A 6,607-nucleotide genomic window follows, 5' to 3' on the forward strand; every position below is an offset into this window, starting at 1 on the left:
ATAGGAGAATCTGTATGAGAGTTTAAAAGAGTTTTGCCAGACTTCCGATTAAATAAGTTGAAAAGCATGGATAACAATACTAATAGTAATGCTAACTACATCTATGGAAATATTTTATAATACTGGTGCATTCTGAACGTAAATTCATAATCAAAACTGAGAAATAAAAGTCACAGCGTGTTTTACTCTCACTAAAAGCCGTCCTATCTTCTATAGCCCTTCTTCGAGCTTCTCATGTTCTCGCATCGTCAGCTACACCAAGTTCCCCCTTGTTCATTAGTTTCGCAGTCCTAATTATCGCCAGGTTGGAATTTCAACTTCCCTCCAAACTTGCACGGATTGGCGGGTTCACTTTGAGCAGTTGCATACCCGAAGTTGGGAAGCAGACGCCTGCAGCTCCTTCTACAATGAGGAGCTGCCGCAAATACGGTCTTAGGGTCACCCTAAAGCTTCGTATACTAGGAAGACACTGAATTGTGTTCCGGACGAACTAAGCTCCAGTCCCAGAAGGGCCATCCTCGTCTAGAATTTCAGGAGTGGCTTAATCGCTGCTGCAAGAGTCCACGGCTGCGCTAGTCCTCCTGCCCCACTGAACGTTACATCTCTTCCCTCACTAATGACTTCGTAGTTGGACGACAAAGTAACAATCCTTCCGGTATTTCAAGAACCCAGACGACAGAATAAGAATACATCATTGTTCCCCGGTAAAAAAGAGCTACTCGGACGTTATCTTTCCCTGTGTAAGGATATCGTGTGAGCTACAGTAACTCCACAGTATTTTTTTTATTTTGTAATTTTTTTAATAGTAGGAATACTGCGATGCTTGCCGGTTCCCCAACTGCACTCTCTCTCTGCCTATTCTCCAAATCCTCTTCCTTTGAAGGTCGCTTCTGTGTGGTAATATCTGTTACTTTTACCCTGGAGGTCTGTAGACGTCCTCTTTTCTTCTTTGTATTGGAATTTACTTGTTCTATTGTTCATTCGGCAACATTGCTACATAATCGATTCTACATTTTTCTGCATACATTGTTATTTCTTTCACTGGCCGGCTGAGATGGCCGAGCGGTTCTAGGCGCTACAGTCTGGAACCGCGTGACCGCTCCGGTCGCATGTTCGAATCCTCCCTTGGGCATGGATGTGTGTGATGTCCTTAGGTTAGTTAGGTTTAAGTAGTTCTAAGTTCTAGGGACTGATGACGTCAGAAGTTAAGTCCCATAGTGCTCAGAGCCATTTGAACCATTTTTTATTTCACTGGACCAGATGAAGAACTTGAGAAACCGGATACATTTCCTTTACGTGATAATTCTGCAGACCTCTCCTGGTATTACGTCTGCTAATGCAAAGTTTTGGAGGTACTTCTGGGCCTACCCTTTGCGTCCTCTAATATTACTGTTTTATAGTTCTAGATCTACAGCAATGCCAGCATTTCTGAAATATTCCGTTTTTACGACAGTTATAACTAGACCGCAGTCTGAACGCTAGTCCGTTAATTTTTACTTCATGAAAACAACCTGGTAATCCACGAGCAATTTAAATTCTAAACATTTTGATAACAAAAGCACGTTCCTGATTTAACTTTTGTTGCGTTTAAACGGTGTTGAGGTTTTACGGAAAATTTTCTCACAACTTTACGTTTTGCTGCGTAGACTGAATACCTCTGCCACATATTATATTGCATTTATTTCAAATTTATTTTTAAGTTTTACTAATTTATTCCGGGATACAGTGCTGAGAGACATTTCTGGGCGTGGACAAAGCAGGTGAGAGGTCACCATTCATATTAAGTAAAGCACTGTTTTAATAGCTTTCGATGTCAGTTGACTGATTACGTATCAGAGGTACCCAAAAATACTCTAGAATAGTAGGCGGATACCTCTTAAGTAACAAAATTTGTTGATTCACTGTAAAATGTAAATTATCATATTTTTGAAAATAATTAGTTTGGAACAGTGCCAAAAGAATTCGTTTTTAATATTCGGCCACGTGAGAGGATAACTTGAACTGCCTTGTATAAACGCGCGTTATACCTGCCATGTTACGGCATGTTTATCCCTGTCCGTCCACTGCTTATCGTTACTTCTTGCCAGTAGAGTATAAATATCTATGGAGTGTGCGCGTGTTCTCAACATCAAACCGGGCTAGTCACGTGGTACTGGGTCGTCGCTGCTTATCTGCAATTTGTAGTGACAGCGAAACTTTAATATTACACCTCTTCATCTGTTTTTACATCCGTTTCTACACGTTTTAGTAGCACTAACAACGACGGTGCAGTAATGTTGTTGCTGCGGATGTAAAGAGAAGTACGTGAAAGGAGAACCACTTACTTTTCATATCTACGTACAACATATCCCCAATAGCGAATATCATATTGATTTGAGGCGCTTTATATGTTTAAAAATAACTAGACACGGTATTATAGTGTCTTGCATTGTAGAGCAAATTTTTGCAATTTTGTTTTGCCCGTGTGTTTACGAGAGAAGTACTAGATAAATTTGCAAGTGCGTTCAAGCAGCCACTCAGTGTTTACATATTCGTGCTATGTTCATATGCAGATAAAATTGATATAAGGCAGTGTGATTAATTTCCTCGAGTTTGTTCAGGTCCTCAAACCCTTGTGTGTATCTAAGTACTTCTGCATGAGACAGTTACCTACATTATATAATTTTTGTGTTCTAGTTTCCCGAAAGATGAACAGAGAGTCAAAATATGGCTCCACAGAATAAAAAGAAAGAACTCTCCCCCCCCTTTCCTGTGAGGCATCGGCACACAATACAGTCTCATTGTGACGTAATTGATTAGAACGGAGATTTGACAACTTTAATAAGTGCAATAAAAAACCTGAAAAGGTGTTGTTGGCTGTCAGCTCCTTTCCCGCACCCGATAAAACGTAAGTAAAGTGGAACTGAGGTTCGATACTGTGGCGAAAAAGCACGATACCCTTGCTCCTCACAGCTTTAAAACTATGGTGTAAAATTGTTAAAATGTCTATAAAACGCGTATACAATGTTTCAGGATACTTCTCAAGGTGATGTATCTGTTCTGGCGAAGTATTAACACTCAAAATACGCTAAGCGCCATACTTACTAACATGCGCCGTGCAGCAGGAGATGTTGCGGACAGATTTCTCGTTCTGCGCATCCGAATGCTCACTCCATAGATGTTTATATTCTATAATTCTGCCGTGTGGTCTTTGCAAGGTAATTAACATAACGTTCGAACAGCGATAACTTTCAAGTATGCTAGATATGCTATCTGATCAATGATATCCGGACGTCTATTAGAGGACGTTAATGTAGGGTGTGTCCATCCGTCACCTTTATAGCAGCTTTAGCTCTGCTGGGGACACTGTCAATGTGGTGTCTGAATGACTGTGGAGGAATGACAAACCAGTCTTCCTCAAGAGCAGAAATCGGAGAACATTTTGATGCCGCACGCAGCGGTCTGGAGCGAAGTCCATGCTGTAACTCATTCCAATGATGTTCCACATGTTTCAGGTCGGGACACTGGCCGGCTCAGGATTGCTGTTGTCCACAAACCATTTCCTCACTCATGCTGCTGTATGACAGGATGGATTGTTAAGCAGACACGAACAATCTTCGGTTCCGAACTGCTCCTGTCCTGTTCACAGCACAAATTTCTGTAAAATGAATTTATATCTTTCCGCATTTAGTGTTTTCTTAATCGGAATAAGGGGATGACACCCGAAGTACGGAAACCCCATACCACACCCCATAACATCACCTCCTCCGTACTTCATTGTGGGCACTAAACATGATTGCAGGTAACGTTCTCCAGGCAGTCAACAAACCAAAAACCTCCTGTCTTATTGCCCAGGGTGCAACATGATTCATCAATTGAAATCAATCGCTTCAAGCCATCTACTGTGAAGTGGCGTCGCTGTTAACACCACCTCAAGCGTCACTATCACTAACGACAGTAATGTATGGCTAAAGATGAACTACTATATCACTATACAGCATTCTTTCAAATTCGTACTCGTAGTCACTGTGCCAGCTGGTCTGCTAGTAACACGTTGGAGCAAGAGAGTGACTCCTTCAGCGTAAATTGTGCAATTTTTTCCAACTGCACTCAGCAATGCTCAATGGTCCCTGCCTGTCATTACCTCAGTTCCACCCGGTCTCGCTGTAGCTGCTGTTTTCACTTCATGTTTCTACTTTGCTGTCACGTAATCAACAGCCGAATTGGTCTGCTTCAGAAGAGTTAAAGTGTCCCTGAGCGATCTGTTATTCGGTTCACATCCAGTGGCTAGTCGACCTTCGAAGCCACTCAGCTCTCCTGACTGATTCATTCTGCTGTCAGTGTTCCTCTACTAATAACACTGCATTTCCTGACTTCTTTTATACTGCCGGGTCTGTCTTTCGATATCTAGTGGTCAATTCCGCTTTACATAGGGAACTCCGGATAGCTTTGAGCAGATCATGTACACACTGAAGAACAGCTGCGGATATTATAAGATGATTTGGCATGGAGGGTTGGATAGAATCTGTTCCTCAGAAAGAGCAGCCATGGATGCTAAATGAAAGCAAAAGGCAGAATATCGTACGAAAGACTACGAAGTAATCCACGATTAAATGTCCTAAAAATTCTGCGAGAATGTAGTAAGCAAACAAGTGTACCAGATTTCCAGAGCGTTAGCAGAGAAAAACGGTATCCGAAAGATCGACAAGAAAAAAAAAACTGTTTATGAACATAGGGATCCAAAGTAACAGACGACACTTTGCAACGGACCACATTAAAAAAGGGTAAGAGTGACGAAATATGTTTATTCTCTGGTGAGATCAAATGTCAATGTCTTTTTAGCAGACGAAAGACTTATAATGTGCAGGCTAAACAATTGCAAATTATCATAAAACACCGTCGCGACAATGATATGGTATAAGGCCTATTTCCTCATCCAGTGTCAGAGAGATTTCTTTAATTGACAACACGTTAAACAAGGAAGGATAACTCAAGATACTTAAAAAAAACTGGATAAGAGTGCAGAATACTTTTGGATTACGTCTACAGTAACATTTTTGTAAGATAATGACCCGAAGCACACAACATACCTTGCGAAACGATGGCTTCGTTATAACTGTCACAAAGCTATATCGGCGCCACCACATTCGGTAGATTTTAATCCCACGGACAATATTTATAACGGACGCAGTAAAATGATCACGATAACTACAACGCATGCCACTCCAGGCCTCAAAAACAAGTAGAAACAATAATGGGAACAAGCTAGGTTTCAGTACACCATAAAAATCGTTGATAACGTGCAAGAATGATGTTTTCAAGCGATTATAAAGCTGTAGGGATATCTCGCAAGTTATTGTGTTCCAATGTTATTTCTTTCTTCAGTAACAACTCTGTTTTGATCAAATACTAAAGGCACTGTAGTGTTAAGCTGCAGAATATTATTTTAGAAAATACTGACTTAAAATATTACTTAAGAAACAGTTTACGTTTGTTAAGAGAATGCATTCTACATTTACTGAAATTTCTTTCGTTTGTTAAATGTATATATAAAAATAAAATAAACATACCATTAGAAACAGTGAAGTTTTCTAATATTAATGAAAGCCTCTACACGTATCCATGTGATGATGTAACTGTTTTCCGATCAGCTGTGCAGCTTAATCACAAATAGTTCACCTCATCCCACCCGCTGTGCCTTGTGCGGTGAAATCAAGACGACACATCTTCTCCCAAGGGATGAAATACGTGACTAGTAACTGCACGTCGTTAAAGACTCGACGTGCTCTCCCCTTCTGTGTGGTACTAGAGACGGCGTGTAACTGTTTCCATTTGTTCTGGAATAACAAGTCGTGAAAGTGGCCCAGTTGTATCTTCCCCCATTAGAACCAGACACGAGAGTCCTAATAGTTCTATGGAACTACATTGAAGCAGGCTAAGCTTTTATCTCATCTAAATAATGAGTTCGGCTGTTTGTAGGGATGCCAACTAGTTCTTATTAAAAACATCCGTAAAGATAATATATCAAACTATTTTTTTAACTATATATATATGACGGTAGTCTCTGTTCCCGAAAGAACAGTTACCGTGGATGACCATGCAGCTTTGCTAGAAATGAAATGATAATTAAATAGACACCCTAGCTGCAAGCAGGCGTTGATACACTTCATTGGGGACATGTTGAAAATGTGTGCCCCAACCGGGACTCGAACCCGGGATCTCCTGCTTACATGGCAGACGCTCTATCCATCTGAGCCACCGCGGGCACAGAGGATAGTGTGTCTGCAGGGACTTATCCATTGCATCTCACGGGGAGCATATACACTATGTACTATATTCTGTACATTGTAGGTTAACATTGCGTCATTTTCTTTAATGTCTCATATTATAAATCATACAGTTCATTTGGGAATACAAATAAAGAGAAAATGTTGCATCACTTAGCACCAACGAAGAGTCTCTTTAAGATCTCTTGTCATTAATCCTGTGGCTAAGAAAGGGAATGCAGCTAACACTATTATGACACATCTCTTCAAGGATTGATTAAGTTAAATCAGAGTTGACTTAGTAAGGCAACTGACTGTTCATCACTGACAACACTCTGAACCTTGGTAGTAATGTAGAATCA

The 6,607-nt window shown here is 40.6% G+C and overlaps 1 non-coding gene across 1 annotated transcript; it reads right to left on the minus strand.

The window, feature by feature from the left end:
• Positions 1-6,170: 6,170 nt before the first annotated feature.
• Trnat-ugu lies at positions 6,171-6,245 on the minus strand. The gene has a single exon. It is a non-coding gene; the product is annotated as a tRNA-Thr (tRNA).
• Positions 6,246-6,607: the final 362 nt, after the last annotated feature.

Source organism: Schistocerca americana, chromosome 4, assembly GCF_021461395.2.
Source record: "Schistocerca americana isolate TAMUIC-IGC-003095 chromosome 4, iqSchAmer2.1, whole genome shotgun sequence".
NCBI classification, from domain to species: domain Eukaryota; kingdom Metazoa; phylum Arthropoda; class Insecta; order Orthoptera; family Acrididae; genus Schistocerca; species Schistocerca americana.